This window comes from Pelophylax lessonae, assembly GCF_965119305.1.
Source record: "Pelophylax lessonae genome assembly, chromosome: 8".
Lineage (NCBI taxonomy): Eukaryota > Metazoa > Chordata > Amphibia > Anura > Ranidae > Pelophylax > Pelophylax lessonae.
The window spans coordinates 4,213,367-4,227,475 of NC_138775.1; positions in this window are offsets into that span (position 1 = coordinate 4,213,367).

Consider the following 14,109-nt stretch of genomic DNA (forward strand, 5'->3'; position numbering starts at 1 on the left):
CTATAATGTGAAAGACGATGTTACACTGAGTAAATAGATACCTAACATGTCATGCTTTAAAATTGCGCTCACTCGTGGAATGGCGACAAACTACAGTACCAAAAAATCTCCATAGCCGACGCTTTAAAAAATGTTAACAGTTACCAGTTTAGAGTTACAAAGGAGGTCTTGTGCTGGAATTATTGCTCTTGCTCTAACGATCGTGGCGATACCTCACATGTGTGGTTTAAATACCGTTTACATATGCATTCGCTTCTGCGCGTGAGCACGTAGGGATGGGTGCTTTCATTTTTTTTTGTTTTTTTTTTATTTATTTTATTTTATTTATTTTTTTATTTTTACACCGTCCCTTTAAAAAAAACTAAAGAAAACAAAAAAGACCCCAAATCCCTCCTTTGCACTTAAAAGCATTCAATACGCCCAGTTTGGATGTTTTGAATGCTGTAATTTTTTTAAATATCTGGCGCCTTTAAGGCTCCAATACCCAGAAGTGATGTCATGACATCGCTTCCAGGTTTATACATCGGAAAACCGATCACAGCGAAATCTGGCTTTGTTTGGGTCTTCGGCCAGCCAGCAGCTGTGCAAGCTGGGTGCTCAGGTCTCCCACTGGGACGGGAGACCTGGGCGAGCCACGGAAGGCGGCAGGAGGGGGGGGACATCCCCTCCCGCTCCTTGTAATAACAATTGAGTGGCTGCTTAGCCACATCAATTAGTATTACAAGAAAGCCATCGGCTCTAAACAACGGTATCGGGGTGATGCCTCTAGCTGCAGGCATCACCCTGGTACAATCCCCTGAATCCGAGGCCGCATATTTGCGTTCCATCCACGCTAAGGGGTTAAGGCTTCAGTAACCGGAAGTGATGTCATGACATAGCTTTCGGGTTACCACATTGGAGACCCAGTCAAAGCCAAATCTGGCTTTGTTTGGGTCTTTGGCCAGCAAGCAGATGTGTCGGCTGGTTTCTCAGGTCTCCCAGTGGGCCACAGAAGGCGGCAGGAGGGGGGGGAACGTCCCCTCCCACTCTTTGTAATAACAACTGAGCGGCTGCTTAGCCACATCAGTTGGTATTACAAGAAAGCCGTCGGCTCTAAACATCGGTACTGGGGTGATTTCTCTAGCTGCAGGCATCACCCCGGTACAACCCCTTGAAGCTGAGGCTGCATACTTGCATTCAGTGGGCGTCCGTGGGAATGGGGTTAATAATATTAGCTCATCAATAAAAAAAATCTCCAGCTAGCTGCAGCAGTCCTCCCATAAACTCGTAGATGATTATCACATAAATCAATGGAATAGCTCAAAGGATTATAGAGGATCTCATATTGTGTACCAATAACCTCTTAGCGAACACCCACCATTGTACTGCGAATGAGCGGCCGCTGTAGGCAAAGGGACATACCCGTACATCGCTGCCTAATTCCGAGTTTAGGGAGTACACGTGTGATTGCATGCAAAAATCTGAACGAGGCCTTAGGTGTTGGGCCCGCGCTCCCAAGTTTGCTAGATTACAGACAAATGGGGCTTTTCTGTAAATCTATGCAAATCTCAAAGCTGGTGACAATTATCACCCCAAGTGAATGTGATAGAAAATCCCACAACAGAAAAAGAGGGGAAATCTTCCAATGGGAACACTAATTCAAGTGAATATCAGAGGTTTTGAGGGTTTGCCTCACTTTGGAGTGATTGCCTCCCAATTCTTTTTGTCATTAAGGGACAGGAAGTGAAGGGAAATCTCCCTAATGCAACACACATGGGAAAATATACTGACAAGGCTTATAACCCTCCCTTTTTCCTATACCTGGTACTGGAGGCCAATGGAGAGAGGGGGCTTCACTTTTGACTAAGTTCCAGACTCCCCTGAAAGTGAGAACAGGAGGAGTCAGGCTCAAAGTAGCACAGGACGTCTGAGATGTCGTTTGCAAGAGGAACTCAGAAGGGTTTCTGATGTGCTAAGTAGTAGCTGCAGACAAGTGACACTGTAGTGGTGTGCCCCTTTATCCAGATGTAGGTGCAAGTCCCTTTAACTTGATTCCCCACAATCCTCTGGGCTCCCAGCATCCCCTGAGTTCCTGGACACGCCCAGGGAGTATAAATGCCAGCTCCTCCCAGCTTCCTGTGCTCAGAGAGATCCTGCCTGATGGGACAGTAGTGACTGGGCAAGTGAGCTGTCCCCAGGTGCTGGGTCATCAATCGATCAGTCTGGTGTGTGGGCCACAAGCAGTGAGCACAAGAGCACGCAGCATCTATCCAAGCCCCAGTCACTGGAGAGGACTCTGTTACAGTCCATGTGGAGAAGCTGTCCAAGCAGTGGGTTGGTCCTATCTATGGCCCCCAGAGCCTCCTGACCGAAGTCAGCATCAGCAGTGCCTGTGTGAAGTCTGTGCCAGCAGGAAATCCCCTCAGCTCCCAGTCTGCTGAATGAACGATCAATCTCTGGGAACACGTGAGAATCTTCAGATCTTTATCATATCTGTAAACTGAACTCAGAACACTCTGCTGCCATCTAGTGGCCATTACTAGAACTGCAATAGAATTGTCATTTTTCATTAGCTGCAAGTACTCCATTGCAAGTACAACATTTTAAGTACAGTGAATGAGATATTGCAGGAGACTGAAGAGATACTGAAAGAGATTGGCTTGGAGTTTGCAACCAACTCATCTGTGTTTCTTTTTGCTGACCATTGCTTGAGAAGAGGAAAGGAATTTGGTCAGGTGTCTGCTATTGTGCATTTGCTAATGAGACTAGCCCATTAAGGTGCTACAATTGTTGCTGGGGGAGGGGCTGTGAAGGAGTGTGTGTATATATAGAGAAATACTAATTAGCTGGTCTAATTCATTAGCTGCAAGTACTCCATTGCAAGTACAACATTTTAAGTACAGTGAATGAGATATTGCAGGAGATAGTCAGGAGGTAGGCTGGAAGGTGGAAAAAAGAAAAAAAAAAAGTAAGATTTGTTTGACTTAAATTTACAAATTTTCTTATTTTTTTTTTTTTTCTCTCCTCTTTAAAATGGCAGACTTGGTTCAGTGCAGGAATTGTTTTGCATTTATATCATGTTCCACTCTTTGGAGATTCGGATGCTGTCAGATCTGTAGACAATTCTCCTTACTGCAGCAGGAAATTGCATTTTTGAAATCAGAGATATTTAAATTATCGGTTAAACAAACTCCAGCTGGGACTGCTGCAATGCCACTGCCCCAGAGGACCCCCAGAAATGGCAGATGGGTTACTGTAGGTTCTGGAAGACTTAGAGTGGTGGATAGAAGACATGTCCCACAGTCGGTGGTTCTCCAAAATTCATTTGCAGCACTCTCAGAATGTACGGACAACATGGATATGGACTCAAGCACAGAGGGTGAGAAACCATCGACTCCGATGTCTAATGTATGCAAGACTGCAGCCAAGGACAAAAAAGAAAAAGTGAAGTCTCAAAGGAAGCAGCTGTTGCTGGGTGATTCAATCATAAGAAGTGTGGAGCTTAAAGAAAATGGTTTTGTGAGATGTCTCCCTGGTGCTACTGCTAGACGAGATAGAAGACGTATTATTAATATTGTTAAGCAAGCAAAGCAGGAAGGGGACGTGGATGTTCTTGTCCATCTAGGGACAAATGACCTGGCTTGCAATGAAGTGTCAGAGGTGAAAAAATCTTTTATCACACTTGGAAATGACGTACAGGATTTTGCATCCACCATTTCATTTTCTGAAGTTCTGCCTGTGCATAATGTTCAGAATGATAGGCAGAGGCGCATAAAGGAGTTCAACATATGGCTTAGTAAATGGTGTCAAGAGCAAGGATTTGGCTTTGTTTCTCATGATAGCTCTACTTGGAATAGAAAGGAACTGTACAAAAAAGATGGTTTGCATCTTTCTCTCAAAGGAACAAATGTACTTAGTGAACAACTCCAAGAATTTGCGAAAGAGTATTTAAACTAGGAAGGGGGGGCAAAAGAGTGGAATTACAAGAGTCCAATTGCCCCCCAAAACAATGCCAGAACAGGTCAGAAGCACAGAGGTTAAGAAATGATAAGCTCAGAGTCCTGTCTACAAATGCTCGCAGTTTAGGTAAAAAAATCAATGAACTTGGGTCAATTATGGCATCTGAGAATGTAGATTTTGTGGCTGTTACGGAGACATGGTTTAATGAAAGAAATGACTGGGACATAACCATACCAGGGTACTCTTTATACAGAAGAGACAGAGAAGGCAAGAAAGGAGGAGGAGTGGCCCTGTATGTGAAAGATAGCATTAAATCTAACCTAATACAAGTTGGTGAAGCCAACATAGAGTCAGTTTGGGTTACGTTGCAGTTTGCTAATCATGCAGTAACTCGTGTAGGTGTGATATATAGACCACCTGGTCAAGTCAAAGAACTAGATGATCTACTAGTTGAAGAAATAGCTAAAATGACAACGAAAGGAGAAGTTATCATTATGGGAGATTTCAATCTTCCAGATATAAACTGGAAAACCACAATAGCAAGTTCTACCAGGAGTACAGATATTCTAAATTCCCTACTGGGGTTGTCTCTGCAACAAGTGGTTGAGGAGCCAACCCGGAGGGAGGCCATTTTGGATCTGGTATTCACAAATGGGGATTCGGTATATGATGTCATTGTAGGCGAAACCTTGGGATCCAGTGATCACCAGTCAGTGTGGTATAATATAAGAACTGTGAAAGAGTCACACCACACAAAAACAAAAGTTTTAGATTTTAGAAAAACAGACTTTTCAAAAATGAAATTAGTCATAAATGAGTCCTTATCAGACTGGAACGGATTACATGGAGTCCAGGAGAAATGGGACTACTTAAAAGGTGCATTATTGAAGGCAACAGAAAATTGCATTAGACTTGTCAGTAAAAGCAAAAAAAGGAAGAGACCACTGTGGTACTCAGCAGAAGTGGCCCAAATCATTAAAAATAAAAAGCTAGCATTTTGTAATTATAAAAAAACCCAGAGCAATGAAGATAAGGAAATCTACAAGATTAGGCAGAAAGAGGCCAAGCAAGTTATAAGAACTTCTAAAGCGCAGGCAGAAGAAAAACTAGCTCAGTCTATGAAAAAGGGGGATAAGACATTCTTCAGATATATAAATGAAAAAAGGAAATTAAAACAAGGAATAACTAAATTAAAAACAAAGGACGGAAGGTATGTAGAAGAGAATAAAGGGCTAGCCGACTGCCTTAATGAATACTTCTGTTCAGTTTTTACAGAAGAAAAAGGAGAAGGACCTCCACTTGAAAGGATGACTAATGAATCGTTTGATGCATGTGTCTTTACAGAGGAAGACGTTCTAAGATTGCTGTCTAAAGTGAAGACAAATAAGTCACAGGGTCCTGATGAGATACACCCAAAATTATTAAAAGAGCTTAGTGGTGAGCTGGCAAAACCATTAACAGATTTATTTAACCAATCATTAGTAACAGGAGTCGTCCCGGAAGATTGGAAATTGGCAAATGTCGTGCCCATTCACAAGAAAGGTAGTAGGGAGGAATCGAGCAACTATAGACCAGTGAGTCTGACATCAATAGTAGGCAAATTAATGGAAACCCTATTAAAGGATAGGATTGTGGAACATCTTAAATCCCATGGATTGCAAGATGAAAAACAACATGGGTTTACTTCAGGGAGATCATGTCAAACAAATCTTATAGATTTTTTTGACTGGGTGACTAAAATAATAGACGGTGGAGGTGCAGTAGACATTGCATATCTAGATTTTAGTAAGGCTTTTGACACTGTCCCACATAGAAGACTTATCAATAAACTGCAGTCATTGAGCATGGACTCCTATATTGTTGAGTGGATTAGGCAGTGGCTGAGTGACAGACAACAGAGGGTTGTAGTCAATGGAGAACATTCAGAACAAGGTCATGTTACCAGTGGGGTACCTCAGGGATCTGTACTGGGACCAATTTTGTTTAATATCTTCATAAGTGATATTGCAAAAGGCCTCGATGGTAAGGTTTGTCTTTTTGCTGATGACACAAAGATATGTAACAGGGTTGATGTTCCTGGAGGGAAACGCCAAATGGAAAAGGATTTAGGAAAACTAGAAGAATGGTCAGAACTCTGGCAACTGAAATTTAATGTGGATAAGTGCAAGATAATGCACCTGGGACGTAAAAACCCAAGGGCAGAATATAGAATATTTGACACAGTCCTGACCTCAGTATCTGAGGAAAGGGATTTAGGAGTAATTATTTCAGAAGACTTAAAGGTGGGAAGACAATGTAATAGAGCAGCACGAAATGCCAGCAGAATGCTTGGATGTATAGGGAGAGGTATAAGCAGTAGAAAGAGAGAAGTGCTTATGCCGCTGTACAGAACACTGGTGAGACCTCACTTGGAGTATTGTGCGCAGTACTGGAGGCCATATCTCCAGAAGGATATAGATACTCTAGAGAGAGTTCAGAGAAGAGCTACTAAACTAGTACATGGATTGCAGGAAAAAAACTTACCAGGAAAGGTTAAAGGACCTTAACATGTATAGCTTGGAAGAAAGAAGAGACAGAGGGGATATGATAGAAACTTTTAAATACATAAAGGGAATCAACTCGGTAAAGGAGGAGAGCATATTTAAAAGAAGAAAAACTACCACAAGAGGACACAGTTTTAAATTAGAGGGGCAAAGGTTTAAAAGTAATATGAGGAAGTATTACTTTACTGAGAGAGTAGTGGATGCATGGAATAACCTTCCTGCAGAAGTGGTAGCTGCAAATACAGTGAAGGAGTTTAAGCATGCATGGGATAGGCATAAGGCTATCCTTCATATAAGATAGGGCCAGGGATTATTCAGAGGATTCAGATATATTGGGCAGACTAGATGGGCCAAATGGTTCTTATCTGCCGACACATTCTATGTTTCTATGTTTCTATTGTTTTCACATGTTTTAGGAATGTTTCTCCCTTCCTCATATTGCTGTTTTGTACTGCACGCCCCTGTTCACATGATCTCCTGTGTAATCTACGTTCCACATTGTTAAGTAAAGTAGAAATTGCACATCACCACTGGTCTGATCATTTGGCTGATACCGTTACATAACACTTGGCGTCACGAACAGGATCAGCCATGTCAGTCAGTGGTGAGGGAAGCAGCACTGAGGGTGTCAAACAGTCTGCCATAGCTTCCCTTTTGCTGGCAGGATTGCTACCACAGCAACTGCCTAAGTACACAGGACCAGATCAGGACTTGGATGACTGGATTAGGAGATTGCGGGGCTTGATCCGGTCATATGGGGTCCCACCCACACAGCAGGCAGATCTGGCCATTAATGCCCTTGAAGGGGAAGCAAGGAAGTTGATTTTGCACCTTCCAGCAGAGGACCAGGATTCCCTAGACAAGATAATCAGCCGCTTGGAAGCAGTGTATACCCAACCGGTTGCATTCGGGGATCTTAGGGCTCGATTTATCAGTAGAAGGCAGAGAGTAGGAGAATCCATTCCGCAGTACGCTCTGGAACTGCAGGATATAGCAGCCGACGCAATGAGAGGAGGTGAGCAGCACTTGCTGGCTGGAGTGATACAGACGGGTGGCTGAAGGATCAGTTTTTGGATGGGCTTCTGTCTGACAAAGTCAGGGAAAAGCTACAAGAAAAGGACAGAAGTAACCCAAACTTAAAATTCCACTAAATTTTAGAAGCAGCTATCCTGTATTCAGAGCCCAGATGTGCCAGTGCGGACGTTCTCATGGCCAGCACAGGGGATAAACCATGTAAACTGCCACAAACTGAACAAATAGCTCCATGGGAGGTGGCCATCCACAAGCTGACAGAAGGAATTGCCCAGCTCCAGACAGAACTTGCCATGCTGAGGCGCGAGGGAGATAATCCAGGGGGGCCAAGGGAGAACATCCCTTCATGGAGAAACTGATCCCCGCCCCGCCGGCGACCAAGAAGGGAGAGATCACCCTCCCCATGTTGGGGCTGTCAACAAAAGGGACATTGCTTGAGGGACTGTCCTGATCAAATACCAAGGGGGCCATTAAACCCAGAGCGCCCCGCCGCTAGGAGTCAAGCAGTGGGGCGGTCCAGCAAAATGACTCCCCAGTCACACACGGAGGACGTGGGGGTCGATTGCCCTGTGGTACATGGGTACTTCGATGGCCAAGAGATTGAGTGTCTCTTCGACACTGGCTCCCAAGTCACTATTCTACCAGAACCTTTGTTCCAGCGATACTTCCCAAAGAAGAAAATGAGTCGGGATACCCCATGGTCCTCACTGACAGCTGCCAACGAACTTCCTATAGAAGTGGTTGGGATTACCTGGATGAAGGTAAAACTGTGGGGACAGGATCTTGGCCAAAAAGGTGTGGTGGGTTACACGTGTATCCAGAAAAGGACAGCCGCAGGTGATATTGGGCATGAATATCATCCAGGGGCTGAAGCCCGAGCTGTTGAAACGATATCCTACACACCTGGGACCACCTAAAGAAGTTAGAAATCTGCTTCTTACCTTGGCAGCACTAAAGGACAAACACATGGCCAATGCCCTATCACGGTACCCTTCAGTACAACTACAGTGAGATGTGGATGAAGAGGCTGAAGAAGAAGAAATTCCACCCGTAATGAGGGCTAGACCTAAGAGTCAACCACGGGTGGAGTAAGTAAAGTAGAAATTGCACATCACCACTGGTCTGATCATTTGGCTGATACCGTTACATAACAACGCCTGTGAGATGTGGCAGGTCTGTAGTAGCACTGAGACAATGGGAAGTCATTTCAAGCCTGATTTCGTAGCCAGGAGGATAACAGAGCAGGCAAGGTCAGAGGGGAAGCTGAGGTCAGACACAGGAGAACAGAAGAGAATATCCGTGGACAAGCAGGGGTCAGGTCAGGAGACAGGCAGGAGAATAGTCAAGGACAAGCCGGGTCAGTAGCAGAGAACTTTTTCAGGAACAAGGATCACAGGAACACGGTACAAGCTAAAGATCAATCAGCAACTTCAACCACTGACAGCCAATGTGAAGTGCTGGTAGAAATGCTGGGTCCTAGAGCCCTTCTTCTGCTGTTGGTGTCTTGACAGATGCTGGATCCTAGAGTCCTTCTACTGCCATTGGTGCCCTGACACCCTTACTTGGTCTTGGCTCCTCCCTCAGAACCAGTGAATCTTATAAAAGAAAATAATTAGTGCACAACCAACATTCTACGTAATATAGCATACCAAGGGGGGATTGTATGCTGCCATGGATAGGCACCAGGAAAAGGAAATTACGGTAAGTATGATACAATTTTCTGTTGTCCTGCTGCCTCCATGGCAGTATACCTGTGACAAATAACTAGCTGAAATCGGTGGGATCATGCATAAAAAAGCATTTATTTGAAAAAAATATAATTATTTGCCAATGACTGCAAAATTTTATAGATGAGAGAGCTCCTGGGTCTACTCTGTAACGTCTTAGTAACATATGTTGGGATGACCATGATGCTACCCTGCAGATGGTTAAGATGGATACGTTTGCTCTGGCTGCCCAAAAAGCAGAAACCAACTTGGTGGAATGCACCCTAATTGAAGAGGTGGGTTGTAGACCCCTAGCCCTCTATGATTTCTGAATTAATTTGACTATCCATTAAGCTATTGTCCTAGAGGATGCCTCTATTCTCAGTTTTTGTTTTTTAGGGAATTATGAATAGCTTAGATGAATGTCTGAAGGGAGTTGTGGCTTGGAGATAGTGTCTTAGTACATTAGTAACATTGTGTTCATGAAGAGAGCCTGAATCTAGATCTGAAAAGATTAGAGGAAGAGGAGAACTTAGGGATGAATCCACGTACCATTCTAAGTTCCACTCTATCCGGGTACAAAAATAATATGATTGTCATCTGATCCCAGAGCCTGAATCTCTGATACCCTCTTGCCCAATGCCACCACCAAAAGGAAGAATAGTTTTAAAGTCAGATTTCTCAAGGATGCTGATTCAGATGGGGCAAAAGGCTGGTTGGATAAGGGCTCCAGAACAATAGACAGATCCCAAGTGGGGAAGATTTCTTTAATGGGTGGGCATATCTTCTTGACTGCCTAAATTAATTGCACTATCCCAACTCTTATTGGTCGCCACAGAGATTGCCACCACCTGTAATTTTAAGTTGCTTAATACTAGTCCTAAGACAAGGCCTGCCTGTAGAAAGTCAAGGAGTATGGAGGAAGAGGGCACATCAGTATTGAAGTTTTTGCCGGTAGCAAAAGATCTAAGCTTATTCTAAACGTTGTCATATATACTATTCATTGAAGGTTTGTGCTTTGAGCAGAGTTAAAACAACTTTGGAAGAACATCCCAAGGATTAAAACCTCCTTCTCTCAACAACCAAATGTGAAGGTTCAATCTGTGAGGATTCGGATGGGTGTGATGTCTTTGAGACAGAAAAAAGGGGTATCAGGTGAACCTTTACTGGAGGCTGGACACTAAAATATATTGCCCTAGGGAATCATGGGTTTCTCAACCAATATGGCAGGACTGTTATCACTGTTATTGTTTCCATTGCCAATCTCGAGAGAACTCTCGAGGTAAGGGGCCAGGAGGGGGAAAGGCATAAATTAAATTGTATGCACAAGCACTTTACAGGACATCTGTTGCTTCTGCCCGAAGGTGAGGTAGACGTGAAATAAACCTCCACACTTTGGTATTGCTTGCTGTAGCAAAGAAATCCGGTTCGGGGAGGCCACAACTGGTCCACAATCCAAGTGAATATCTTCGTATATAGGGACCATTCGTTGAGATCCAAGAATCTTTGGGTTCTGTGTTTAAGTGTCCTGGAAAATAGAATACTCTTAGGTCCTTCAGATTCTTCTCTGCCCAAATAATGATGGGTTCCACCTTCCTCAGCAAGGAACTGCTGTGGGTTACACCTTGGTGTTGTATGTATGACACTGCGGCACTGTTGTCTATCTGAATCAGAACTGGTTTGCCCTTTATCTGAAGGAACAATGCTGTCAATGCAAGATAATCCACCTGAATTTCCAGAATATTTGAGACAATGCCTGCTGCATTGAATGCCCATCTGCCTTGAACCAACATCTGGTTTTAATTTGACCCCTAGCCTATTGCACTGGCGTCTGTGATAATTGTGGTCCTGAAGACATGCCTCAATGGATGTGGCTTTATGAGCATCTCCCTCTTTTTCCACTAGTGCAGTCCCCTGTGCATCAAACTTGTTAGACGTATGGACTGGAATAGATAGTGTTTGTTCCATTGCCTTAGGAATTATAGATAAAAGTACCTCAGGTGCCAGTATGCCCATGGGACCATCGGGATACAGGAAGACTAAATCCCTATTAAGCTGAGTCAGTTTGAGGCTGTTAGGTTGGACTGTGTCCTCACTCTCTTTATTTTTTGAATGGTTGCTGTCGTTTTCTGAGCTGGCAGGGACATTGTCCCATTTGCAGTGCTGAATGATGCGCTTAGATAAATCACCTGCTGGACTGGAGAAAGGGGACTCTTTTGATGATTTACCGTCCAACTGTATTCTGATAGTGTTGACAACAGCATCCTCCTCTAGCTTGACTGGATTTTTCACTAAAAGGAGAATATAGTCCAGATAGTGATGAAAACTGAGACCCAGTTTTCATAAGGATGCCAGGATAGCGTTCAGAACCTTTGTGAAGACTCTGGGAGAAGTGTAGAGTCCAAAGGGGAGACTATGGAATTGTAGATGGACCTAGCGGACCACCAATCTCAGATACTCCTGAAATGATTGCAGTATGAGTATGTGCAAGTAGGCGCCCCTGAAACCCCAGGTACGTCAAATTCTCATGTTCTGAAGGATCAAGTCTGACTTTCCTCCTGTGACATAGGAAATGGATTTCTGCAACCTTTCTCCAAAGAGTGCTTTACCATCAAAAATGATGTTTTACACCAATTTTGTTTAGACGCTGTGTCAGCTGCCCATGGTCCTAACCACAATGCCCGTTTGGCCACCACAACATGTAACATTGATTTTGCAGAGTATCGAATTGTATCCATTGTTGCCTCACCAGCGAAGTCTGCTGAGAGCTTTAATTCATTCAAAGCCCTGATTATATCTTCCCTCATTAGAGACATCTTGTCGAATTGCTGTTTCTATGTTTCCGTCTGTGCCCGCAGGGCATTGGATACTGATGTTAAGGCGATTGCTTACTTCCAGGCGTTACCCACCATTTGGTAAGCTCCTATAAATCAAGGTCTGTTGTCTGTCTAAAGGATCCTTAAATGAGGCTGAATCATCCATTGATGAGGTGATATTCTTTGCTAGAACTACTGCTGCGTCCTCCACTGGTGGACCTTCTAGTATTGTGGACTCTTGTTCTGACAGTGGATAAAGTATTCCTAGGCGATTGAGAAGAAATCTTTTTTCTGTTTTCTTCCTCAATTCCGTCTTTGATATCATCCATCAGAGTAAAGAAGGAAACCTACTTCTTTAAAAATGGGAAGTAAATCTTTGACTTCCCAGGTGTAGTGTTAGCTCTATTCCAGCCGATAGCTAGCTTTACAGCCTGAACTAGGCAAAAGTTGAAGCCCGAGGGGTCTAGCTCTTCTAAAAAAAATCCTCAGTTGGCCTGCTATCATCCAGATGTCTAGGAGGAATACTTGCTGCGGGGTGAGAGGATTGCCCCGAGGATAGGCCAGGAAATGCTGACTCCTCTAGAGGATGTTGAGCTGTTTGCTGCATCAGAATTGCTGCTGCTAGTTCCACTATGGAATCCTTGACCACCTTATTGAGTATGTCAGCTACCTGTTGACCCTTGGACTCTCTGTCTGCTGCATAATATCTGAAACAACTTCTGCAGGAAAATTCACCTGGTAAGTGGGTGGCTTCACATGCTTGGCATTTTAGGGATTTGAGACTTAGTGATCGTGAAGAACTATGTCTTTTCAATGATGAACCCTTTGCCTCCTGCATGGTATCTTGTTTTGGATGATCTGCCCTGGTTGGGGCTTGCATATGCTTCTTCATGTCACCCTGATGTCCCCTTGGACTTATTCTGGTGTTCAGGGCTGAATACAAAAATGAACCTGCATAAGTGCCCCTTTTTTTTTTCTACGACAGTCCCTACCTTAATTATTGGTGAGGGTCTTGTTTGGGTGATGTACAGCTCATCTTAGGCAGCAAACAGAAAAAGCAGCTAGTAAAGATAGGGAACTCAGCGACTGTTTTTTAGCGGGAGCAAGGAAGTGGTATTCCTGAGTAAAAAATAAATAAATTACCTTTACTGTGAGTGAAAACAGGGTCCCCTCCAGGAGCTCCCAGTAAAGACAACCTCCTTGGATGGCAACAGGATGCCATACTAAAAGCTCCTGGGAATAAATAGTGGAGAGGGGAGGGACACCTGTGGAAACACTACTCTCCCAGAATCATTTTAACAAGTAAGGGCAAAAAACTCCAAATTTGTCATTATTCAAGATGGCTCTAGTAGGCACTAGGACCTATGCGGCCCACCCGACTCAGCCCGGCCCGCCAAGCTGGCACGCAGATAGGAACTCTTGGTTGAGAGACTACTGCTGTCCCAAAAGACCCACAGAAGGGATTCCCTTTGTTATTAGCGCATTTAGCTGCCCAAGAATAGAGACTGAACCTGGGAGAGGCTTAACCCAGATGAAAGCTGCTGAGTGCAGATGTAGGGATGTTCAACCAACATTCACTGACCATGAGGTATGAGGAAAAAAAGGAGAATGCTGAGAGTACACTAATCCATTCTTTTATAATATTCACAGATCCTGAGGGAGGAGCCCAAGGCGGAACTTGTCACAGGTATGCTGCCATGGAGGCACCAGGAAAAAGTTTTGCTTTCAGTTTTACTACAAGGTACAAGTCGGGGCTTTTGTCATTATAGTCAGTGTCCTCATAGCAGAAATCTAGTCTCTAAAAGTTCTATCTAAATACTTTCTTTTAGCATTTCTACATCCTGGTGGAGCCTGAGATCTTCCAGGACTCTAGCATTCTCCTAACAGATGGCCCACAGACCAACAGTCACCTTTTTGTGGTCCTCTGATATAATATTAATAAAAATAATAATAATAATAATAATAATAATAATAATAATAATAATAATAATAATAACAATAATAATAACTATTATTATTATTGTTGTTATTATTATCTTATTATTTTAGCCTTTATCTATCCTGGTGGAGCCT